The sequence below is a fragment of the Protopterus annectens genome, chromosome 1.part1, assembly GCF_019279795.1.
Source record: "Protopterus annectens isolate FY-2018-M chromosome 1.part1, PAN1.0, whole genome shotgun sequence".
NCBI classification, from domain to species: Eukaryota; Metazoa; Chordata; order Ceratodontiformes; family Protopteridae; genus Protopterus; species Protopterus annectens.
The window spans coordinates 1,745,743,371-1,745,770,981 of NC_056726.1; the positions used below are offsets into that span (position 1 = coordinate 1,745,743,371).

The 27,611-nt window shown below is 40.8% G+C and overlaps 1 protein-coding gene across 1 annotated transcript in view; it reads right to left on the minus strand.

Annotated features, from left to right (window-relative positions):
* WDTC1 (WD and tetratricopeptide repeats 1) overlaps positions 1-27,611 on the minus strand; it is a 2,674,659-nt gene that overhangs the window by 1,958,353 nt on the left and 688,695 nt on the right. The window lies entirely within an intron of this gene.

Here is a 27,611-nt window from a genome sequence, read left to right on the forward strand (position 1 = left end):
CCATAATCCTGTAAAATTCAATATCAAGGTAAAAGATTCTCTTGGACAACTAACCTTCATTAATATTGACCGTTTATGATTTACTTTTAAACACAGAAGCAATGTAGAGTAGAATCTAAATCTTGTATATATTAAAGCTTAGCTATACTTGCCAATTTGTACTTCTCAATTCATGCATTTTCTTAGGACAGGTTAAAGGCACAAACTTCTTATGCCAAAGTCTAAACTGGAGCACCAATGGATAAAAATTAAATTCCTTGGAATCCCAACCTGAAAAAGGGCTTGGATTTATGCATTTATATAAGTTACAATAAGTTAAAGATCTCAAACCATTGTTAGACAAGAAAACAAGCCACAACTCCTCTGCATCCAGCTTACTATTAACAAACCCCATTACCACAGCTAAACATAGTACCCACTTAATGTCCCCTCTCAGTCCACATCTCCTACCTAAATAGGCATGGAGTCCCTATGCATTAAGCCAAACACCATTCACCTAGGAGACTAACTACCCCTCCATAAACTGGGAGACTTGCACATCTTCAAACATGTACACCCATAAATTTCTAGACTTCAATGCAAGTTCGTTGGACCAGTTAGTCCACATGCCAACCAGTGGTTACAAAATCCTGGATTTGGCCTTTACAATATGGGGAAGCTTTGATTCTCAACAAATGCAACTTCCTCCCTGGTCAAATCAGACCACAAAGCAGTCACATTCACCTTAAGACTGACCCAACTTACAGAAATTTTGTATTCAGATATTATGCAAAGGCTAGGTGGAACCCTAATATAAACAGGCTCCAAAATAAAAAAAAAAAAATGCTCGTTACACTAAACAAAAAACTTTAGTCCCTGATCAAATCAACCAACGCCAGATATGAGGTAAAATAACCCAATTTAATGACAAACTAAGTCTCTGTTTTTGATGTTTCTAACATAACCAACGTCCAGCACTGTACAGAGCTAACAGAAATATGGCATACACTAACCCAGAAGACAATGGCAATCAACTAGCAGACACATTTTTCCCAAACTTTGCCCTCTCACCTTCAATATTCTGAAATCACTTAACAGTATCCACCCCCCCACACACTAAATTTCCCAAGAACAAGTCCTCAAGATGTTGACTAAGGCCAAGAACAGTCTGTACAACATACCAGACTGCCTTACTGGTCAGCCTGAAACGTGCCTTTTTAGACACCCCTCCCCCTTTTACAGAGACTATTCAGTATCAGCCTCAAGACAAGCTTTCCGGCTTTGTGCTAGATGAATGGAAGTCCGCAAAAGTCATTCCTTTACATTAAGATGAGGCTTCAGGAGATCTAACTATAGACCCCAAGCTTGACCAGACATTTGCAAAGCTACGGAAAGGATCACTACAGAATTAATAAAGGATATAAATAAATTACAGACTCTCAATCCAAGACAGTTTGGATTTGCCAAGGACAGGCTCTGCCTACTTTAACTGGTCAACTTCTTCAAATAAGATACTGTGGCAATGACCAAGAGCAAATCAGTACACACCACATACCAAGGCCTTGTAAAGACATTCAATGCCATCTTGTACTTACATATCATAAGATATTTTCACAGCTAAATGTAAAGTTTTAATTTAATTTTTTTTTTTGTGTTCTGTTAACCATGTTAGTCATACTGGGCTACTGGCCTTTTTTCAGGGGAGACTGTGTTTTTTATACTAACGGGGGAACTTTGGCCAGGGCATCAGGTAACTTCCCCTACTCATCACTGTTGAGAGTGGGACCCATTTTGGAGAAGCACTTCCTGTTTCCATTCCAGGCACAGAGGTGGTCTGGAGAAACAGGGAGGCAGATGGAGAGAGGAAATGGAGTAGTGAAAGAAATGAAGAAATAAGCAAATATCAAGACTACTGAATGGGTGCAGAATTCTGAGGAAATGTTTCAAAGAAGCCTGTTGGAAGGAGACGAGTCAGAAAATTAAAAATTTACAATTACAACTTTCCAGTCAGAAGGGCTCTGGTAGGATTTAATAATTAAACAAATGGTGGTGCAGAGTAAGCTAGTAGATGAAATGCTTTGGGGGGGGGGGGTGGCGGCATTATAAAGAAAATGCAAAAGGAGGACAATCCAGAAGAATAGTGGTGAGATGGGAAAAAAAAAGCATATGCAGAAAAAGTAAAAGGCAAAAGTGAAGTAGCAGAAAAGGCAGAAGAAAATGAAAGCTGGGGAGTATATGGTAAGGATTGAAAGTAAAGAAAACAAAAAATAGGTTTGAAGTGTGGGACAATTTAATAGCTCCTTTGGATGCAAAACCACATGCGGTAAGAGCGCATTTTTTCTCATTAACAAAAACATTTTGCGACATTATATTTGAAACATTTTCAATGGAAAATATTGGAGAATGCGAAAAAAGACTATTACCCATGGAAACTGCGATAAAACATTTAACGATGAAACACAAAAGATTCATGTACAATTTCTAACAGAGGTAGAAAGACATTTGAAAGTTTTATATAAAGTAGTACTGGACATTGCAAAAGTTTAGTGGTTTATGGACTTGATGGCTGAGATTGCAATACTTTGCTAAAATGTAGAAAAAAATATATATATGCCAAGCATGACACGTATAGGGGAATAGGGGTGTTGTAAAATTCTGGGGACAACCCAAAATATGTAGTTTTATACAAAAGGACATTTGTTAACTATGACAAACGAAAATGTTAAATTTTTGGGGAAATGGGACAGGATGCAAAAAATGTGAATTGAAAAGTTATAACAAAATTGGACATTATGGATCGACTGCAAAAACAAAAACAGTAAGAAAAAAGTAAATAAACAAAGAGAAGACATTTTAGAAGTAGTAAACATAAAAGAAAAAATAAAAGAAAATAACGAGGACATAGAAGGTTCAGAAATAACTGAAGACTGGGAGGTAGTAAAAGGGAAAAAATTATTCTATTGGTAAAAGGGTAAAATACAGAAAATGAAAATTTAAAGGGATATGTACAATAGAAAAAAAAAAGAAAGGAACTGGATGAAAAATAATATATACAGCTAAAGATTGGTGCTTGGTATGATGGTTACGGTGTTTGACTCATAGATACAAGGTACAGTGTTTGATTCTCTCCACTGGGAAGGAAATTGGTTAAGCTTACAATGGCCCATTAAGAATGCTAGCCTTGTAATTAGCTATGGCTTTATGAAACTGTGAATCTAAGAAAAAGGGAAAATTAAAATCTGAGTGGTTTCTGTAAGTGCGATTTGTATTAACATAGTAAGAAAAATAAGAATTTGAGTGGTATAACACATGCAATGTAGGTGTAATTATATTAAGACACAGAAGATTTTTAACAAATGAAAGATTACAAAGAAACTATGCAGAGTAAAAATAATCTGGAATTTACGAAATAAGAGATGTCCTGGAATAGCCATATTCTGTAGAAATACAGTAAAGATATTAGATGCAAGCTAGGCAAAAATGGGAAGATCAACAATTGCAGATTTATAATGGAAAGAACATACATGTAAAACATATGCTTTTACTAACTGTAAGTAAAGGAAAAGGTTATTTCATCCAATTTTAGATTATGTGGTGATAAATATGAACATTATAACAGGACACTAACTCTGATTTAAGAGGCTAGTGTAAAAAGAAAGGAAATGATAAAAGAAAAATGTTACAAGTTATAAGATGCGGCAAATTAAAACTTTGGGACAAACATTCATGGACTTGCAAAAGGGGTATGTACAGAACTGAAAGATTATTTTATAGTATCAGAAGGTTTAGTTGTAGAAGGGGAGTTAGCTGAAACGAGACTTCTGATCTTGCAGTATGGCTACAGATAAAAGAAAATAATGAATATATAAAAATATGCAAAGGAATAAAAAGAATAAATGAGAAAGTATGGAATGAAGAGAGATTAGTAATACAGTTATGGAGAGCTCACATTACTATGAGAACATTTTATAAAACTTGGTCTGAATGATGGACATTTAAGGAAAAAAAGTTTTTACAGTGGCAATACGGGAAAAACAATAAAAATGCATTGGATGATTTAGAACATAACAATAGTAGTTTGACAAAGACTTACATGAAAGGAATCGAGAAAAAATACAAGAATTGTTATACATCAAAGCTATATTTTACAATGAAAAAGTATCTAGATACTTAAGTAGATTAGTAGGGAAGATGGGCTTTGTACTAGTACAGTACCTCACAGACCAGTCTGCCCAGAAGTAGGTGTGGCCTCAGATTGACAGGTGAAACAGGCATGTTCATGGTATGGAAAAGATGCATGACTTACCCCCATGCAGATTTCAGTGCATCATGCATACATTGACTGCTGATCATGTATATATTTGCTGCAGATTGTGGAATTTGTTTCTTCATTTCTGCAGGGGGGCAAGCACCCCTGCACCCCCCCACACCACCTGAAAATAAAATATACCAACTCAGAGTTCGCACTACATGAAGGAAAAGGGTAAACTATGAATAGACAATGAATATTCATGTCACCATCTGTATGAATATTACTTCACTTTTCTAAGATAGCACAGATTATGGGATGGTGGGTTGGGTTTAGGCAGGACTTACTACTGCACATCCTGTGAGGTAATGTTCTAATACAAAGTCAGAAGATGACCCAAATAAAAAAATGCAAAAGAAGAAACAGAAATAACTCAGGAAAAGATTGAGTAGTGTAGTACATAATGTGATTTACAATAAATCTTTTAAAAAAAGAAGGTATGGAAAAAATGTTAAGTAAAAAAAAGTTAAAAACATAGAATAAAGAGTTGGAAAAGGAGAACACCTAGCTCGTTTTAAATATCAGGAAAGTAAATACAGATTCAGCTGTAAGCCCGGACTGAATGGGGGTATGAAATGTATAAAAATTTAAGGGGCTGGGGAAAAAAATATTTTTAAAAGATTTTGAATAAATGGTTAAATTAAGATTTTATGTATAAAGAATTAGGTAGTAGAATACTTAAATTTATATGGAAGAAGGCAGATAAAAGATAATGAAACTGGAGACAAGTAGTACTGAAAGATCTTATGAAAATGATGCAAAAGAAATTTGAAACTAAAACAGAAAACATTATGGAAGACAGTATATAAAGTAGAAAGGGCAGCTGATATCCAAGTAGAACAACAAAGGACACACCACGAGAAGTAAGAAATAAAACCGTCTTTTATTCCATGTAAAACTAAAAAAGGATAAGCGCTTTCGCGTGCTCAGTGCACGCTTCTTCAGATCCGAAAGCGCTTATCCTTTTTTAGTTTTACATGGAATAAAAGACGGTTTTATTTCTTACTTCTCGTGGTGTTGTCCTTTGGTGTTCTACTTGGATATCAGCTGCTGTTTTTTTTTCTTGCCCGAGGATACTTTGGAGAACGGAGGTATTACAACACGTTATAAAGTAGAAAGGGGAAGGGTTGTCAAGAATTATTAATGATAGAGAAATTGTGGATGATATGAACAGAAAAGCAGAAATCATGATAGGAGGCCTTAGTATGGAATTCGACACAATTGGACAAGAAATCCTATGGGTAATAAAGAATACAAGTGACAAAGGAAATGGTGTATAACCACATATAGTAACAATGAAGTAAATGGCTAAGCCAAGAAATACATCTGAAAAGTGGTGTAAGACAGGGAAGTCCAATGAGTTGTATATTTTCTGCATTAGTTTTATGAATGCGACTATATGCCAAATAAATTACAAAATGAAGGAAACAGGGTATACAACACCTTAAGGGTTAAAAATCTGTTAACACATGTAGATCACAATTACAAAAAAATAAAATTTGGATAAAAGTCAATTTGCATGAGTGAGTATTTAGAAATGATAGGGACGGCTTTAAAATAGAAAAGTAAAGGTTTAGGTGATGTAGTAAAAACCGGGGGTATATACTTTACAATTAATATAATTTCTCTAGTATGTATAAATTTTAGGAATAAAGATGCAAATAGAATTCAATGGGGAAAAATAGAAGAATAAAGCAAACTTCTTTTCTGAAGAATATAATTTATCATTCAGAAAAAAAGACTTATTTGATAAATTGGGAAAAGTAGCATACTTTGTGTATTTATGTTGCCAAGAGTATTTGAAAAGGAATTACTCCATATAGGTTTCATTTATATGGGGGTTCTAGTTTAAACCTAGTAAAAGAGGAGTTTTGTATGCAAATGAAGGAGGTTAAGGGTTAATTAACCCAGTGGTATACACTGCTTCATTAAATTTGTACAAAGTATCAATGTTGATAAATGAAGATGAGATGATAGTAGTAAAACTGTATAAAATACAAGTATAATAAATTTGGAGGTATGGTAAAAATGTGCAACAGAAAAATAGTGTATAAATGAAGAAATAAAATGTTACCAAGAAAAGCTATTTTGTTGAAAATAAAACTTGATATAGAAAGTAAAGGAACATGTTAAAAGAAGAGCTAAAAGGTTATTTTAGGTTATATGGAATGAAAGAATGATATGTTTAATGGTAAATGGATTTTAGCAACTAAGTAAAAATCAGATGGTGGTTAAGGAAAAAGGAGTGGGGGTCTAAGAAGGGTGAAAATTTAGCATGATCGTAAAGGAAATTATGAATGTGTAAACAGATTTGTATATTTACCTCTTTGTACATATGTAAATATTTTGTAAAGGAGTTATTTTTGTATATAAATAAAAGGACCCCTACTCTTTCCGATATGTACAGGAGGATCTTTTACATTCACTTGAGCACAACCAACTCAAGCAGACAGGAACTCAGTTTATTGTCTCATCCAAAGGACAAAACAATCAGGAGTGCAGCAGAAACCTCAAATGCAACTTGGATGAATAAATGGGTAACTGCAAATTCACCCCTAGTTTAGCATCCTTTTCCCTCATGGATAAAAGCATCAAGTACATTTCCCAACATAGCCTTTCTCTGCTCATCACTGGGTTATTTGTACAAAAAATATCAAGGTTAAAACCTAACATTAGAATGGAAGGGTGGACTTCAAGATTCTCACACACCAACAGCCTAGTAAGTACCTATGAGCCTGTAAGTTAACCATTAACATGAAAGATTAATTTTTTTAAAAAAATCTTCTGTTGCCTGTACATAGAATAACAGACAGGATACACAGATCAGATGTTTAAGCTGAAAGCGGAGTCTGACTTTTCCCCTTGTTATCATAACATAAAACAAATCGGCCAACAAAGACTCTAATCATACACAACATTTCAGTCTCATCTCCTCTGCTTATCTTACTGGGCAGTGACAGATGAAATTGTAAACGTTCTCCCCTTCGACTGTTAAAGTGCTTCCAAACTGCCTTAAAGTGTGTGCTCCTCATTGCTGTCTTGTCTGTCTTTGAACTGCCTTGTAATTAATTTGCATCTAGCTGTTTTCAGCTGTGTGTTTTCACATTAAGAAAAAAGGAACTGCAATTCTAATGGCAGTAGAAAGGTAGGTTTCCTCTGTCCAAATTGGGAAACGATAAGGAGCTTAAAGTGAAACTGTTTCATTAGCCAGGTGGCTTTTAGTTGGTTTAGTCACTTTTGAGTTTATAAATTTGGTGGGTTTGGTCAGCTCTTGGCTCAGTTCCACAGAGCTCAAAAACTTGGTAACCATGCTCGTGTTCAGTGTTTGGCTTGCATCTGGTGCCATTAAGGCTAAGAGAAGTACTTAAAATTGAAATACTGCATCTTTCTAAGACATTTCCAAAGACTCCTGCTATATTTTCAAATTATATTTACTTCACTTCGTTATTTCATAATTGTGCATAACTCTCAACTTACTAACACAAGAAATCTGGACAAGGCCTTAAATAGTTGGGAGGAGAAAGACCCCAAAATAGGGACAGATTTAAATACTGCTCTTATAAACTTTGAATGTGGTTAGACCAGATTTTGCATTAGCTTGCATTTTCTGAAGGAAATGAAGTGTGAAACTCAAATATATGTCATTATTAACTGACTTGAATCCTCTGTAGTTTGCCAGAAAAACAAATTTTAAGAGGAGCAGACCAAAAAGAGGAGGCAACAAGCTGGACATTCTGCAGAAATCTGAACAGTTGCGAGGTATGTCACTGTGAATTTTATCTACTTCCCTTGGTCTACCTGTTGACAGCGTGCTTTGAAAGAATCTAACATGTGTGTGCTTCATTGCTGGCTTGTCTGCCTTAGAATAACTTTGTAATTACTTGCTGTAGCTAGCTGCGTTATTTACTTCCAGTACTACTTCACTTATCTTTTTTTTTTTTTTTTTTTGATCAAGCAAAAATGGGACTGCAATTCTAGCAGTAGTAGTAGGAAGGCAGTCTGATATAGCAGAGTTGGGAAACATACAGGGAATCTTAAAATGAGATCATTTTACTGACCAGAGGGCTTTTTAGTTGGTTTAGTAACTTCTGAGTCTATAAATTCTGCTGCTCATAGTGCAGTGCATTTAGCAGTACCTTGTACATACTGGGCAACTCACAAACCTATAAAAGCTTCTTATGTAATTACCAAGTACTTAGTTGTGTGAAGAGCAACTTGTTTGCATGCTGAGGGGCACTGCTGCATAATTTCAGTCATACAAAGCCTAGCTGTAGTTTCTACCCTCAGAGTGCCCATGTTAGCCTGCTGTACTACCCCCACTGTAGTTTATCAGAAGACCTCACACCATGGATCGGTACTTTCCTAATTTCTCTGCTGGCAGCATGGTAGTTAAGGGCATCTTGTGACAATGTAGGAATTTCCTCAGGTTCACTGCCAGCCAACTAATCCTTGAACGGATACAGTATGTGAGAGATTTACTTAGGCAATGTCACTGGAGGCAAGACTCTTGCACAAAAGCAGTCAAAACAATCAGGTTGTTGATAACACAATAATTGCACCCATCCCATATAGTAATGCGCTAACATACAGACCAATAAATGCCAAGGCACTTAAAAGCAAGCATCCTAAATCCCAAAGACCACCAGGACGGGTCTATATTATAACAGCGAACGTTTAAAAAGCAAACACTGTATAAATCGACCCCCAAAAAAAAACGAACACACAAAATTCGGAACAATGATTTTCTTCCCCAGGAAAAAAAAAACACACTGGGCCGCAAAAAAAAAAACCCAAAAACAAAATACTTAAATATACCAACAACGAGATCGCACCACAGTGGAAGAAACAGCAAAGTCCCGAAAATGGCCCGGGGGGGATTGCTGTTCTGTGTCTTTGGGATTTTGCCGTTTCGACATTTAGCTGTCAATTAAACAACGTTCGCTTACTTATATAGGGAACCTCCTAGACATCTGTCTTGCAAAGAATTCTCAGCAACCCCAAATGCACTCAACAGAACACCCAACACAACACTTACAGCCACATCCTCTGAAGCCTCAACTCCAATATTTTAATAAAAGGAGACTCCATTGAGAGACAAAGATGTCCCACTCACAAGATTGAAGAAAATCAGTTAGTTGTTTATCAGGGGACAGGATCTACCAAATCCCCCACATACACTGAATTAATTAAACCAGAAGTACCAGTAAAAATCAGTCATAATCCATGTGGGTGCAAATGGGCAGAGAGGTACCTTCCTGGTCTATATGAAGACAGACATTATAGAACTCTGACTTTGCGTCCCATGCTGGTATGTGTCCAACACAGAGCAGCATTCTGTCTTCACCAAGGATGATGCCGCAGCATGAACTAAGAATGACTGTGGCACCATCCTTGGTGCATACAAAATGCTACTTAAAGACGATGCCATGATATGAACAGGAGGCCTGACTTCAGTAACTGGCTTAATTCCAAGGGGGTACAATATTTGTCAACAAGGGAGAATACGGTCATACCACAATACTTAGTACAGATGATCTATACTTGTCCCTGCTAAGCTTTTGAAAATTGGCAAAAGAAAATGTCTTCCCCATAGTGTCTTTTTTAGGCAATGCCAAACTGACACCTTCAGACATAAAATTAACCCAAGGGAATCTAAAGATGTTACTGTTCAAATAACAGGAGCCTAAACAAGGAGAATGTAGAATCTTGCGCAATTAATGAAGCATGGTTTAAAGACATGGATAGCAGTGTGGCAGTGCAGGGCCACAATGCCTTCCACACATTCAGGCAACCTTCTGCACAAGCAGGATATAAAGGTGGAGGTGTCTCAACCTATAAAAACAACAAACATCTTCAGAATAGTCAAACAAGATAACTTGCTTGAGATTTTCGAAGGCCAGATTTCCATAGGTGAAGTTCCATTTCATATCCTTCAGCTATACATCACCTTCTGTGACCCAAGCAACCAAAAACTTGTACTTTCTGGAGGCCCCCTGTCATTTAACCCAATACCAAATTCAGGGGCGACTTCAAACACCCCACTACAAACCAGAATATTTACACTATGCCAAACTTATGGGGCTAGAGATTCCTGAACTCTGTAAACAAACACCTTGGACCAGACAGTCCCATATGCCTACTATGAGTGCAAACAAACTCTACCTGGTATTCACAAACATAGTAGAATGCTGCTCCCCCCCCAATGCAGTGCCCTCTCTGGGCAAGTCAAACCATAAAGCTGTCTTCATAATAAAAATTGTGACTCAGCTTAACCCCAAAATATTTAGGAACCATTTTAACACAGATTTCCTACTACTAAGTGATAACCTGTCAAAATTTAAAGCCCCACCTAAACTCAAAGAAAACCGCTGCCTATGCAAAATTGTTCCCAGAAACAATGTGCAATTGTGTCAATACATGCAGACAGTTGTGCCTACTAGAAATATGCCCAAAACTAGCTCAGAAACACACCTCCCTAGTGGAACCCAAACAAATAGGATGTACAACAAAAGAAAAAAGTTAAGGCCAAGATTAGAAGTGCTACCCCCAGCAACACAAACACACACTCCTCAATTTCAACAAACAATTCAGAAGGCAGATTGTCTACCAAAGTCAATTTTGAGGTAAAGATAGCCTTCCAGGCAAAGGATAATCACAAGCCTTTAGCTGTGTCTGAAATCTCAAAGCAGCACAAAGCAGTGGGCACACCTATACAAAGAAGACAGAGCAAATCCACTGGTCAATAAATTCAGTTCCAATTTTACCCCCCCCCCCAATCTGCCTCCTAGGATATAACTAAACCCACCCAACTGTCACTAGACAGCAGGTCCTAGACGTGCTCTCCAAGGCCAAAAAACACTACACTGATGGGCCCTGATAACATCCCAGGGATGCCTCCTAAACAGCCCAAAACATGACCTTATCAGGACCACTGGAGTCACAATTTAACCATAGCCTCAGACAAGATCTGTGCTATGAGACTGGAAAACTGCAATGGTCATCCCTTTGCACAAGCACTGGCCATCAGGGGACATTGGGAATTACAGACCCATACGTCTGACTAGTCTCATATGCAAAGCCATAATTATATGTCATTTGTGAATATCAAACTAATGTATACAATGCTAGTGTTACAAATTATTAGAACTGTACTGTCAAGTAAGATGCTTGTGTTACAAATGTATTAGAACTGTGTTGTGTACATCAAACTGCTCTGTCCAGATGTTTGTGTTGAATAGGTATTTGAAAAGTGCATTTAAAATGTACCACACTGTGCCCTACTGAAGAGAACAGAGATGTACATGCACTATTGTTAACGGTTTAAATGTACATGTTGAGAGGAAAATGGACGGTTAACTTCAGTCCAGAAACTTTAGAAAAGTATATGAAATTAAATCACTTTATAGGTTAGGCCATAAAAGATGGTATCTTTCAGTTCTCAATGCAGCAATAGACAGTCTGTACTAGGAAGCTTTCTGTATTGTCATTAAGGTGAACTAATTACTAGTCTTAAAATGTGGAGGAATACAATTATTTTAGGACTGCCAAGATCTGCTGAAGATCTGAGCAAAAACCCTTGTATGAACATTTTTTACAGATAGATGCCAAATACTGCCAGCTTCAGCAATGGGGTTTCAGCTGGGAACTAGAAGTCAGATGACCAGAAATGGTGTCACTCTCCAAGCTATCACAGCAGTAACATTTTAGATATTATTTTGAAAAGTCTTAGTCAGACAGGGCATGCTGTGTTTTGTCTTGGACCACACAAGAACCATTCACCACATCATCTGCCTTGCTCTATTAGTAAGTTTCCAGGGTATAGTAATTCTCTTAGACAGTCAGGAATACAGCGAACAGTTTAAATTTTATTTTTCTTCACTTGTGAGAATATGTACTGCATGTTATTTTAAATATTTCCTGTGGTTTTGAGCTCTGTCACTGTGAATATATATTTAGTATTTCTTGCTCTTTTATTATTAAATATATTTAAAGCTTTCATTGTGGCTGATGTCTACAGAAGATATTTTTGATACATAAATAAGTTAGTGTTTATTACAGCAATTTAATAAGTACATCATTAAGGAGTGCATAAAACTGGCAAGTGTTAGAATTACCTCAGCCAACCAGGTAGCAGAGGTTCCCAGTTTAAGGAGCTTGATAGACAAATTTTACAATTTAGACCACTTGTAATTTAAGAAATGAATATACATTTAATCTGTTTTTCTTTGCAGACATCTAACAGAAACCATTCTTACATTAGTTCATAACATTTCTGTTTATGCTTCATTCATCACTAGTGTTGTGATATTTTATTTATTTACATTTAAATAGTTGCACATAGTTTGGTTAGAATTATCCTTCATCAACCACTTATTTCTAAACTTGAACCCTTTGTAATTGTTAACTGAATCTGTGACCTCCTTTCTTCTTGTTTGGTTTCCTCAGAAAATAATATCTGTAATTTTAAGAAAGGATGTAAGTGTACACATCTCTTGGTGATCTATCAAGGTGTTTTCTTTTATATGGTAATGTCAATTTGTTCTTTTACGATTTGTCCGATTAGAAATTGAAAATGCAATAAAATAAATGTTGGAAAATATAAGGGGCAATAAAATATAGAAGACATTTTTTAATTATGAGAGTACTTGCATATTTACTTGGTGACACTGTGTGGGCCACTCCTAACAGCCTTGCTTCTTGGTCAAACTACCACTTGTATTAATATTGCACAGTAAAATTGGCCACCCTTTGTAAAGGGCCTTAAAGTACCTGTTAGAGTGTGACTGGTGGCTGTGGAAACTACCTTAAAATCTGGGCAAAAGGGGGGCATAGCTAGTAAATCTCTGCCAGCCTTTCCCAGGGGTGTGTGTGTGTGTGTCAGCTATCTGGGGAGGGACCTACAGCCCTGGTTGGACAGAGAGGGTGCTGGAGGTCTTGCCTTGGTCACTCAGCTGAGATCTCACCTCTACATCCGTGCCAGTGAGGAGGCTTACTGGGGATCTGGAGAATGAAGAAACCATCCCCAGACTGACCGTATCCCAGCAGCTATCCCCTACCCAGGTTTGAGAAATCTGAGCAATGTTAAAGGAGTTTGGGGGCATGTTCACTGGGAAACCAGGGTGCACCTATCTAGTGCAGCACCATGTGGATATAGGACTCCAAAGGCCTATTAAGCAGGCCCCCTATAGGGTGCCAGAGAGGGTCCAAGTGACACTGAGGGAGAAGATAGAGGAAATATTGGATCTAGGGATAATTCAGGAGTCCAGCAGTCCCTGGGCCTACCCAATGGTGCTGGTACCAAAGAAGGATGGCAGCACCAGGTTGTGGACTACAGGAAATTAGTCACACAGTCAGATGTTTACCCCATGTCCAGGACAGATGAAGCCCTACAGCAGCCAGATGGAGCAAAGTATCTCATCACTATTGATCTTACCAAGGGCTACTGGCAGGTGATCTTGACTTCCAGTGCCAGAGAGAGGTTAGCCTTTGTCACTCCTTTCAGCTTGAATGAGTTCACGAAAATGCCCTTTGGGATGAAAAACACCCCAGCGACTTTCCAGAGGCTGATGAATCGTAACCTAGCAGGAGATTTTACCTTTCCTTACCTGGATGATATTTCTAATTACTGCCTTTCCTGGAAAGAGTACCTTCAACATGTCAGAGGAGGTGCTGGGCAGATTACAGAGGGCAGGGTTCACCATTATGCCCAGTAAATGTCAGGTGGGTATGGCAGAGGTCTCCTACCTGGGACAGAGTGGCAAGATCAGGCCAGAATCTGCCAAAGTGGAAGCCAGTCAGGCATGGCCTGCCCCTGTTACCAAAAAGCAGGTGAGGGCATTCTTAGGGACAGCAGGGTACTACAGAATGTTTGTCCCCAATTACAGTACCATAGCTGCTCCCATCACAGACCTGACAAGGAAAAAAGCCAGATAAGGTATTGTGGACCCCAGCATGTGAACAAGCACTCCAGAAGCTTAAAGGAGCATTGGGAGGACCCAGTGTTAGCCAGTCCAGATTACAGCAAAGAACTTGTTTTGCAAATGGATGTTTCAAACCATGGGGTGGGTGCTGGACTCAGCCAGGTTTCCTCAGAGGGGGAAGGCACCAAGTAGTGTTTCCTCAGAGGGGGAAGGCACCAAGTAGTACATCTCTATCATAGGCGCCAACCCAGGGAAGAATGCTATGCAGCTGTAGAATAGGGATGTCTAACCAGAGTGTGGGCACTGCAGAAACTTCATCCTTACCCTTTATGGAAGGAAATTCACTGTAGTTACACACCACAATCCCTTAACATGGCTACATCGAGCCAGCCAGAAAAATGCCAAGTTACTAAGATGGAGCCTAGAGTTGCAGGCATATGATATGGCAGTACAGCACAGCACCGTAGTGGGGTTAGCAATGTTAATGTAGATGGGCTATCAAGACAGGGAATGAGGTAATGTATTGCCAGATAGGTTCAACTCTCTCAGGGTCACTTGAAAAACTAGCTAAAGTCTTTGAGGGGAGCGGGATGTCATGAAAGGAGATACTGCCAGCCCAGCTATCTGGAATTTTGTAAATTATATGTCATTTGTGAATATCAACATAAATCTTATGTATACGTTACAAATGTACTGGATCTGTATGTTATGTGCATATCAAACTGCTGGTACAGAAGTGTGTGTTGAAAAGGGTTGTAAAAGTACTGAACTTAAAAAAAAATTATCCACAGTGCACCCTACTGGAACAGAACAGAATGTACATAAAATATATACATTTAAACAATTACAAATAGTGTAACAATGGAAATGGAACACAGGTGGTTAATTTCAGAAAAATAGCTGACAATCTAAATTACTTTATGACCACATAAAAGGATGTTATCTTTCAGTTTCAGTGCAGTTAACAGTCAATGTCTAGAACTAGAGGTTCTCGGCATTGTCTTGAAATTGTTTTATTGTTTTATAACTTCCAGCAAGTACCCTTATGTATTTTCACAGGTAGAATCTAAAAGCTACCAGCTGCATCAATGGTTGTTTTTCACCTAGGATAGAATTGGATGACAAGTGATGTCATCCTGCAAGCAAATCTCAGCAGAAATATTTGGGATATTAATTTAAGAACTCTAAGAGACTGAATATTCTGCATTGTCTTTGACCTGACAAGATCCATGCACCAAACATCTGCCTTGCTAAGAGTCAGTCAGTCTAATGAAGCACAGTTTAGATGTTTTTCTTTGAGACTGTCCTGCAATGTTGTTCTAAATATTTCCTGTGATTTTGGACTCTGATGGTACTGCATATATTTAGTATTGCTTTGTTCTTTTATTATTTACTATTAAATATATTTAAACCTTTCACTGTGGCTTGTCTGTCAAGACATATTTAAGCCCTGCGTACCTGCATATGTATTTGGCGACACTGTGTAGGCCACTCCTCATGGCTTTGATCTTGGTCAAACCACCATTTGTATTGATAGTAACATTACACAGCAAGACTGGATACCCTTTGTTAAGGACCTTAAAGTAGCTGAGAAGGACGTGGCTGATGGCAGTGATAACTACCTTAGTCTGGGCAGAAGGGGACATAGCTAATAAACCTGTGCCAGCCTTTCCCAGGTGTGCGCGTGTGTATAATTCAAACCTCAAAACGTGTGTGCATCGGCTACTTGGCCAGGGAGACGAAGCACTGGTTGGACAGAGGGTGCTGGAGGTCTTGGCTTGGCCACTCAGCTGAGATCGCAACTCTATAACTGTGCCAGTGCAGTCTTATTAGGGAGGTGGAGAAAGAGGGAGAAACCAGCCCCCAACTGACTGTGGTCTCTGTGTAGTCTTAAAGGAAACTGCACTCAATGCATACTCCCAATGATACGTCCCCCACTGGTGCTAGTGGTGAAGATTGACGTTCCTTGATTAGTGGGCCAGTGGTGGGGCATCACACCTGGCATACAAGGCATCCCTGTATCCCACATTGATGGACATTTTGCATGTCCAATAAATGAACAGCATCAGAAATTACTCAATCTAGGGATTTAAAACCTGCTTGGGACATACATAGGATACACTGGAGGGAAAGGTGTGTCAGAGAATTTCTCTTTTGGAACAGGCTTCCCATCTAGGTGAAAAAGTCTTTCCTAACCTAATTCAAGGGAAACCTGAACCAGTGGATGGGAAGTTGGAAAAACAACAGTCTACCACCTGCCTCTCTAATGGACAGCTACAGCCTGTAAATCTTGCCTTAGTTTAGATACCCCTTAAAATAAACTCTAAGGTGCACAGACTTAAGGAATACACGTAGGTTACTTGATAAGCTTATAAGGGGCCCCCAGCAGAAGTTAGTCTACTATACACCTGTGAACGCAGACCTTTTTCAACCCAAAGCTCACCTAATGAGATCTGTAAAAGTACTGATCTGTAAAAACACTATCAATACAATTCCTTATCAAGGAGAAACCCAGTCTACTCATCAGTCTCTAACATGGCCTGAGCAGCCTCTTGATAAAGCTCGTTTTAAAGTTCAACAATCTTATAGTTAACATTTCAAGATCAAGACCCATAGCCCAGGAAGTCCATTTACTCAAAAAATGGAGTGTCTCCTTTTATTCCTTACTTCTATTTACATCTGAGATGAATGGTTCATTACCTCCAACAAATGCATCTTTTTGTGAGCAGACTCCATCTTCCACATTCTCGTTATCACATTCTCAGCTGCTAACACAATCAGACTTGGTCTACATATCTTCAGTGGCAAGGAGAAAAAATATTACTCGGCCACAACTTGTAAAGCAGCTACTGGAGGGTGTGGGTTAAGGCAAGACAGCAGAGGACAGCTCCATAAAAAATATGAATCCTATTTCCTCCTGCCCTGATAAACATTTCAACTAAACCATACAAGTAGAACCAGCTATTTTACCTAATATACAAAGCACTGTGGACATTCCTAAACAAATTTCCAAGCCTCTGAGATCATGCTACAGACAAAGTGCGCAGTCTCATCCACTGCTCTTTATCCAGACAAATTATACTAAAGTTTGGGATGGAGAGTTTTGATAAGTCCCACTAAGAGTTTCAACACAAGTAACGCACTAAATATTTTGTAAGCAGTTCATCAGCTTTCCATCCAGCCAAGAAGTGCAACTGAGGCCTCCACTTAACCAGAAGTGTCACCTATTTCAGCATCTTTAGTCACCTCTCATTTTAAAGAGCTTCCAACTACTCAACTTGAAAGCTCAACCTGTCTGACCTGGTTCTGAGGTAGCAGAATCCCCCATCTAGCAATTATTCTGAATAGGAATGACTGCATCAGACGACCCTACTACTCCACCACCTTCATGCATGTACTATACTGGTAATCTAATTAGAGTTATTTCCTATGACCATTCCACAAGTCCTATCAGCTTAAACGATCAAACAGCTTTTTACAGAGTAACTGAAGGAAGCAACTTTCTTCAATGCTTCCACTTAAAGTATCTAAAAATACAAGAGGGCTGGGATCCAAAACTAAAAAAAATGGTTTTCAGTGTTCACAAAAGGAGTCCATCAACAAAATCTGTTTTACACAGACTAATATCTCATTGAGTAGCATGTTCAATAATACAGACAGTATATCCAAGATTAAAAAGCACTTCATACAAACTTTACAACACAATACACATCGAGCTTTAGCATTAACCTCAAACTTATTCTTAACAATTGTTACTGATTCAAGCAATTTACCACACTAGTTCTGCTTTAATCTCTCAAGCCTTTCATCAGAAATTTTAGAACATTTTTACAGCACAGTATTGCCAGAGACAAAAAATAAATAACTGCATTAATCCTTTCCCAGTTTACACTAATCAACATGCACACATTTTGTCAGCTATCTCTGATTTTACCAGACTTTACTACTAAAATTGATGGGTCCCAATTACTTAAACTCACAGGGACCCTTCCCAATTATCAGCAGCTCATTTTCCTGAAATTCTTCTTCACATCCAAATACCAATTTCAAAGTATGTCATATAGCCCATTTGTAAAGGATGTTGCCATTCATCTCGAATTTTTCTTGCTGATGTTCACAGCTTTATATTTTGTAATTTCCTATATCACTGATGCCCCCCCTCCCCCAAACCTGGCTAAGGACAAAGTCATGGTCAGTTGCTTATCAGGCGTCAGGATCTGCCACATTACATTAACACTCAGATCAATTAACCTTAAGTACCAGTATGACTCCATCTTAGTCAATGTGGGTGTAAACGCCCTGAGAATTACCTCCCTAAACTATATGAAAACAGACATCATGGAGCTCTTGGAATACGTATCCTAGGTTAGTATGAACCTAGTACTGAGCAACATTTTACCTTCTCAGAGAACAAGGTCAATACAAACAGAGGATGACAGATTCATGCGTGGCTTAGCTTCTGGTGTCATTCTAAAGGGGCGAAATATCTGTCAGCACGGAAGGACATGTCAACAGACCATGCTGCTTTCCCAGGAATGGTGTACACCTCTTCCCTCTAGGCTTTCAAATATTAGCTGAAAGACTGCCCCCCCCCCCGAATACTGCCTTTTTTTAGGCAATGCCAAACTGAAAGTTCTTCCAAAATAGCAAATCAAAACCAAGAAAACCTAAAGGTGTTTCTACTCAATGCTAGGAGTCTAAAGCTCAACTCACTACAAGCTCTCCTCTCCATACAGAATGCTGAAATTTGTGTAGTGACTGAGTCATTGTTTAAAGCAGCAGAGAGCACGCCTGCAATGCAAAGGTATAATGCCTTCCACAGTTTTAGACCAGCTACTACAGACAGTGACTAAATGTGGAGGTGTGTCCCAATTTACATCAAAAATAAAAAAATACCTCAAACCTGGTTAACAAGATGATGCACTTGAACTTCTCCACTTTCAAATCAGCATAAGCAAAATCCCACACCACTTCCTTGCATATTACAGGTCCCACTCTGATCCAAGGAAGCCTATAACACGCACTTAAAGCTTATTGGAGGCACTCACCATCCAACCCAGTGCCATAATTCACAGGCAACTTTAATTACCCAATATTAACTGGGAATCATACGACACCAAATGTGCATGCACAAACATTTCTAGATTTTGTAAATACAAACTCCCTGGACCAAAGGGTTAATAAACCTACCAGGGGTGCAAACATACTAGATCTGGTCCTCACTAATATGGGAGAGAGCACAACCCCTACTGTAATGTCTTCTCTATGAAGATTAGACAACAAAATGGTCTCATTTGAAGTAAAAAAATAAATAAAACCCAGAAACCCAGCAAACCTTGGAATATTCAGGAACTACTGAAAGGCTAACTTCCTACTATTAAGTGATAATCTGGCAAAATTCCAAGCTCCATAAATCCTGAGAACACTGCTGCCTACGTCACTATTCACAGAAACCCTGCTAACAGCTGCATAGAAGCAGCTGTACCCACCAGGAATAAGTACAGAACTAACTAAAAAAAAGAAGTCACCTTTGTGAAAACTCATCAATAGCCTATGTAACAGAAGGAAGAAAATCCTGGCAAAAATTAGGTGTAGCACCCCAGCAGGATAAAAGTTCCCTCAAATGAAACAAATAACTCAAAGGACAAAAAGTCTACCAAAGTCAAATTTGAGGTAAACTTGGTCTGCCAGGCCAAGGACAACCACAAGGCATTCTTTGCTGTCTGCAACCTCAATGGCAATACACAACTGTGTGTAGAGTTCATTCTTAATGGAGCCACCTATACATAGCCAAAGGGGAGAAATATTGCTGAAAATGAATTCATTCTCATGTCTTGGCGAGTACCCTTCATGAGGTGGACCCAGTTTTTCAGAAAATCTCACCAAGACAACACTGATATACAGACTGTATTTTATATATCATATATCGTGTACACAAGTAGATTAAAAAATAAAGACAGCTGGGTGCATAAGAGCCAGGATAAAAAAGTGTCCATCCCTGGTAGGTGCACTGGTGCCAGTAGAAGAAAATATGACAGTGTAGAATCCTCAAGACGCGGAAACATCCCTTCAAAGGGCTAGGCCAGGCTCAGGGGAGATAGCCACCATCTAGAAGAGAGTAGTAGTCCACAAAAAAAACAAACTGACAAGCCAGAAAAAGAGCCATAAAGATGAGTGGACTATTGAGGATAAGAAAGAAATTATGTATTGTCACAATTATGCGTGAAATCTAGAATTTCCAGACAAGATGAACAAAAAGATTGAGAGAGAAATTAGAGGAAAGAAAAATGCTTGCACAAGAAAAAACTGTCAAAAGCATCAAATGAAAATTTGTGATCATTAACAGATGAGTAATTATATAAACCAAGAAGCCTTGGACCATTTGGAAAAAGAAGCGACTGAGGAAGTGCAAAAACAAAGAACAAAATAGAGAGATTTTTTTAAAGGTATAAAAAAGAAATACGGACATGAGAAAGAAGAGACTTGATGTGGTACAATGTTTACACAAAGGAGAAAGCCAAATTAATCAATACAAAAAAGCAGCCCCAAAGATATTCAAAGACAAATACAGACAAAGGCATCCAGCTATGGAAATATTCACAATACAAAAAAGGAGATCAGAAAGAGGAAATGTACTTTAATAATCTTCTGTTATACACGTAAAAAAATTAGAAGTTATGTACATACCATAACGTTCCATGTTAGTTGTCTTCTCTCGCCTTCTTTCCTGCTGGATGGGTTCGGAACCGATCCTCGGCTCCGACTTGGCACTTGCTAATCTCGAGAACTCATTTTACCAGCTCGAGGCAACCGTATATCCCATGATGCAAGGCGTGACTACCTCAGATCTCGTTTGGTAGCTAGAAGAAACCCCTGCCAAAAACACTTCCCCAGGAAGATTACTAACTGTAGGAGAAACTAGACCAATAGCCACTAATAATAATGACTCTTCATACTGGGAACTCTTGGAAAGAGTGACAACACCCCCAACAAAAGGAAGGTACAACCTCAAGATCAGTCCAGGCCAGGGGGAAGGAGGGAGGGACGCAAGAAAGAAGGCGAGAGAAGACAACTAACATGGAACGTTATGGTATGTACATAACTTCTAAATGTTAAGTTGTCAAACTCGCCTTCATTCTTGCTGGATGGGACCGTGGTCCCTAGCACCTCTATCCTGGGTGGCTCAACGGAACAGACTCTTGAGAACTGTGGAACCAAACCTAGCCCTGTCCCTGGAGGCCAAGTCCAATTTATAATGAGAGACAAAGGTGTGAGGAGTGGCCCAAGTGGCTGCTGCACAAATGATGTCAATAGGTAGCCTATCCTGAAAAGCTTTGGATGTGGACAGGCTCCTGGTAGAATGTGCTTTTGGTTTTGAGGATAGTTGCTTGCCTCTAAGATGATAAACATAAGAAATGATAGAAGACAGCCATCTGGATAAGGTCACTTTAGAGACTGGGAGACCCTTTCTGTTCTCTGCATAGGAAAGGAATAGTTGATCAGATTTTCTGAATTGTTTAGTTCTGTCCAAATAATATCTGAGCTGACGATGGACATCTAAGCAATGAAGTTTTTGTTCAGCTTTGTTTGAATTATTGGGGAACAAAACTGGCAAATCAATAGATTGGTTAAGATTCGTCTGGGAAGCAACTTTGGGCAAAAAAGATGGATTAGTTCTTAAAGACACCCTATCTTTGTGAAAAAACAAGTAAGGGGAACGGACACAGAGGGCCTGAAGTTCAGAAACCCTTCTAGCTGAAGTAACAGCAACCAAGAAAATTGTTTTCCAGGAAAGAAACTTTAAGGAGCATGTAGCAGCCAGTTCGAAGGGGGGTAGAATCAAGGAAGCCAGCATTAAATTCAAATCCCATTGCGGAGGAGGATCTTTGATTGGAGGCTTCAGGAGAAATATACCTTTCAGAAAGGCTTTGCAAAGCTTGCAGGACAAAGCTTTGATCCGCTAACCCAACATGAAAATTAGAGATTGCTGCCAATTGGACTTTAACTGTAGAAGAAGAAGATCCCGATTGAAAAATCTCTAAGAAGTCCAAAACTGAATGCAGTGGAGCAGTAAAGGGATCTATGTGTTTAGACTTTGCCCAGAAAGAAAAACGTTTCCACTTACTAGCATAAATCTTTCTGGTGGAGGACTTTAGAGAAGCTACTATGATGTTCCTAACAGGGTTAGAGATCATAGGAAGCCTGGCTAAGGAAGGAAGTGGAGCAACCAAGCAGTGAGGTTGAGAGAATGAATGGCCCGATGCAGATGACACGACTGGTGGGTCAGAAGATCTGGAACTGGGTCCAGATGCCAAGGCTGGGCCAGGAGATGACTATGCAGGGACGGAAACCAAATTTGTCGAGGCCAGTAAGGGGCAATGAGGATCAACTTGGCTCTCAATACGGTAGCTTTCTGAATAACTTGTGGTATCAGTGGAAATGAAGGAAAAGCATACAGAAGTCCCCGGGGCCAATCCTGGGTTAGAGAGTCTCTCGGGGAATGGCCTGGTAGAGGAAAGAGGGTGAAGTCGTCCAGGCATTTGCTGTTTTGGGGTGTAGCAAAAAGGTCGCAGGAAGGGAAGCCCCACTTCTGAAAAATCTCGTCCACTACCGATTGTTTGAGAGACCACTCGTGTGGCATGAGAAAAGCTCTGCTCAGTCTGTCCGCTAAGAGGTTGGATCTCCCGGGGATATGCGTTGCTATCAGAAACCGATGAGAGGAGATTGCCCATTGCCAAAGTCTGAGAGCTTCTCAACACAGTGGGTAGGACCTGGTCTCGCCCTGCTTGTTGATATACCAGACTACAGACATGTTGTCCGTCTGAACTGCAGCAGTCCCTACGGGAAGAAAGTCGTTGAGGGCTTGCAACGTTAAAAGCACTGCTCTCATCTCTAGGACATTTATGTGCAGATGGTATTCTATGGGTTGCCAAGTCCCATGGACCATCCTGCCCTGATAATGACCCCCCCCCCACCCGATCAGAGAGGCATCCGTAGTGACTGTGGCAACCGGAACTGGGGGAAGAAACAGTCGGCCCTGATGGAGCAGAGGAGAAGACATCCACCAGGTTAGATGACTCTTGCACGACTGCGTGACAAAAATCTCGTGACTCATGGGGAGTTGCTGGAATGACCATTGAGTGAACAACATCCACTGCAGAAGACGCATGTGGAAGCGGGATAATGGCAGAAGAATGGCCGCAGCCATCAGACCCAGAACCTTCAGGACAAATTTGGCTCTGATCTTCTTGCTGAGTAATATGATCCGAACATACTTCTGAATGTCCAGAATTCTTTGTTCCGTGAGTCTGGCTGACATGCTGACAGTGTTTAATTCTGCGCCTATAAAGGTAATAGATTGGCAAGGCGACAGAGAAGATTTTTCGAAGTTTATTGAAATCCCCAACTGCTTGCAGGTTTGCAGAGTGTAGTCTCTGGCCTTGAGAAGTTGATGCCTGGTGGTGGCGGAGAGGAGCCAGTCTAGATACGGAAACACCTGGAATCCTTGATGTCTCAGATGAGCCGTAACCACTGCCATGCATTTGGTAAACACTCTGGGGGCTGTAGTGAGGCCAAAGGGCAGGGCTCTGAATTGAAAATGACTGGACCCCAGCGAAGCGGAGAAACCTTCTGGAGCGCCTGTGAATCTTTATATGATAGTACGCATCCTGAAGGTCTATTGAGCACATCCATTTGTCCTTGCCCAAAAAGGGTAGAATGGACTGAAGCGTGACCATCCGGAACCTTGCCTTCTTGACAAACTTGTTTAGTTTGCTGAGGTCTAAAATTGGTCTCCAATCTCCCGTCCTTTTGGGGACCAAAAAGAATCTTGAGTAGATGCCGGATCCTACTTGGTCTGCTGGCACTATTTGGATGGCTCTTTTTGCTAGGAGCTTTGATACCTCCTGTTTTGCCAATTCCCTTAGACTGGGTGAGACGTCTGGAAGGGAATGATGAGGAACGGGATACCTCTCGAAAGGGATATTGTAGCCCTCGGATATGATCGACTGTACCCATTTGTCTTGAGAGAGGGAACGCCAGGCTATTGGGTACAGCGACAATCTTCCCCCGACTGCCTCCAAGGGTGGGCAGTCGGGCAACACCTCAGGGATGCTGAAAGGGTTCATCAGGGAGAGTCTCCCTGCTACCCTGATTCTGCGGACCCCCTCTGCCCCTAGGACGGCGCCTATTATTACCCCTCTGCCTCTGGGGGTAAACTGACCACGTGTGTCCGGCGTGACTCCAGATTTACGGAACCACATTTTCCCTCCCTTCTGACCCTTTGGATAGGGTCTTGAAGGGGTGGGGAAATGGACTTCTACGGCAGAAAGGGTCTTGCCGTCTTGCTCACACCGGGTCAATGTATCCTTCACCTGCGGCCCGAACAAAGCCAAACCGTCAAAGGGGGTATTGGTGAAGGACGCCTTAAAAGGGTCTGCAAAGTTACAAAGCCGCATCCAGGCCTGACGCCTAAGTGCCACTCCTGTGACTGCAGCCCTACTTGCCCCATCGGCTGCATAAGAAATGAGCCGCATGGAGGAGTTAGTCAAAGAATTGAGGATTCCTAGCTGTGAGGCAATTTTTTCCTGAGCCCCAGTTGCCGAAGGATCCTGAACCACCTCATCTAGTTCCTTGAGAATATCTCTCTGAAGTCTGGTAAAGTGACAAAGGTAGTTCAGCGAACGCATAGCAAAGGTCGCTGAAGAAAAAATCCGCTTGCCGTACCTATCCATGGTCCTAGAATCCTTATTAGGAGGATGGACAGGCACAGAAGGATCAGCAAGTTCCTTCTTGGTGGCCGCCACCACCACCATAGCATCAACAGGGACGCCCTTAGAAAGAAACTGTTTGTCTGCAGGGGCAGTAATGAATTTGGAGGGCCTCCTAGGAACTGGTTCCACAGAATCCGGGGCTGCCCACGCCTTCCGAGCCACTACTTACATGAGTGGGTCGAAAGGCGGAGACACCCAGGAGGTGGAGGGTCGAGATCCGAAAGCCTCCAGGTATACCGACTCATCCTCGGAGGGATCAATGGAAGGCCAGTTCCCCCTCTGCTTAAGGAGTTCCAGGATGTCTGAAAAGGAGACATCCTCAGAGGGGGACCGTGGGGAACCCTCCGACTCATCTAAGTCGGTATCTGATGTAGTAGACTCAGGGAGTCTGTGTGCTTCCTCTTACACGTCCTCTTCGCGGGGTTCTGCTGCAGGATCAGGAGAAACCTCGGAAGAGGAAGTTCTTCCCAATGGGGAAACCTGGGGCGATGGATCTCTGGGTCCGGGAGCAAGAGACTGGCAAGAGACATCAACAGGCACCAAAGATGGAGGAGCTAAAGGAATAGACCGTTGACCTAGCTCGGGGGCTAGGACACTCATCACCTCGAAGGCTCCTCTCCCAGGGAGGCCAGAAGACTCCCGCTCGAGAAACAGGAATCCCGGCCCCACCGAAGAGAAGGCTCGAGCCGATGTCGGTGCCGAGCTCACCAATGCCGAAGCTCCAAGAGGGAGAGCAGGGCCGGACAAGGGTCCGATGCCACTCGCCCCCTCGGAGCCGACAAGGGAGACTCGACGACCGGATCCCTCCAACGAAGGTCTCATGGAGGAGATCGGAGCCAAAGACATCTGAGCCGAAAGGGGAAGTATCGGCTCCGGTGCACCCACGGTCACCATTCCGAGAAGCTCCGGCTCCGAACTCTGAAGGAGAGTCGGGGGAGGAATTTCGGGGGGGAAGAGAAATAGCAGACGTCTGTTGAAAAGGGCTATGGAGCATTTGGGCTAGTGCCTGTGACTTCAACAGTCTGCTTACCACCCTCTCTAAATCGTGGTCTGACAGCCTGGAAGATCTTGAAGATCGGCTCCGATGGCTCCGCTCCGACAAAAGAGGAGATCCCGGTGCCGAACGAATCGACTCCAGGGAAGGAGACCGAGATCTCTTCCTGGATAGAGCCATCGGAGCCGATGACCCTTCAGCTCCAGATGGAGCCGAAGACTTGTCGGCTCCAATACTGGATAAAGACACGTCGGCTCCAGCCGGAGCCGACAAAGTAATGGGTAATTGTGTGTCGGAGCCAGACGGAGCCGACACAACAACCTCCAAAGTGGAAAGATCGGCTCCAGCCGGAGCCACAGCCGAAGGCTTAGAAACTACAGCCTGGGCTCTAGATGGCTTAGAGGGTTTAACCGACCCAGCCTTGGTCGGAGAACCCTCTGGCTTTAACAAGCCACGAAGAATTAATTTATTTCTTCGTTCCTACAGGACTTTCTGGCTAAAGGAATGACAAATGGCACAGGAGTCCTGCAGGTGTAAAGGCCCCAGGCAATACACACAAGAAGTGTGACCGTCTGTCAGAGACATTTTCTGACAGCACGAGTCGCACTTCTTGAAGCCTGAGACCTTCACCTCTTTAGACATAATAATGTCCAAAAACAGACAGACACACAACAGTCACACAGTTAACCCCCAAAAAACACACACACACACACACACACACACACACACACACACACACACACACACTGACAGGAATTAACTGAGAGGGAGGCTTAAGGCCTGAAGAAAGGAAATAAATCCTAACGTAAAGGAAGGGAATATAGGGTAGGAGATATGTATAAGTATAAATAATATACCCAATAAAGGACAAATAGGAAATAAGGGAGAAAACCCTGACTAATCTTTAAGAAATTGAAACTTTACCTGAGCTGGTAAAAAGGAGACCTCTTCGCGAAGCGGCAAACGAGATCTGGGGTAGTCACGCCTTGCATCATGGGATATAGGGTTGCCTCGAGCTGGTAAAATGAGTTCTCGAGCTTAGCAAGTGCCGAGTCAGAGCCGAGGATCGGCTCCGAACCCATCCAGCAAGAATGAAGGCGAGTTTGACAACTTAACATTAGAAGATGAAGTTATAGAATGGCTGCAAAGTGAAGGATTTAGTGTAGAAAGTCTATCACAGGATATATTACAGCAAGATGGAACAATGACTCCTCCAAATATGGAGAAACAAGAAGATCAGGAGACATCTGAGGAAGAAATACAGGACATGGGAATGAAAGATATTTAATATGGTGCAATATTAATGCAAGAGAGAAAGCGAAACTAATACAAAAAGAGCAGCACCAAAGACATTTGAAGAGAAATACAGGCAAGGGCATCTGGACATGGAGAATTTTACAATACAAAAAAAACTAAGAAAACAAAAAGGAAAAGCAGAAAAAAGGAACAATGGAGAAGTTAAAGAAATAGAAACTGAGGTTATGGATTACCTGCAAAGTGAAGGATTTAGTCTACGAAATCAAACTCTGAAAACACCAAAGCAGGATAAAGGAATGAATCCCCAAATTAAGGAGAAAACAGTGGAGTGGAAAACATCTGATAAATTGCTACTTGAATACACTTTGCAGCCTTGCACA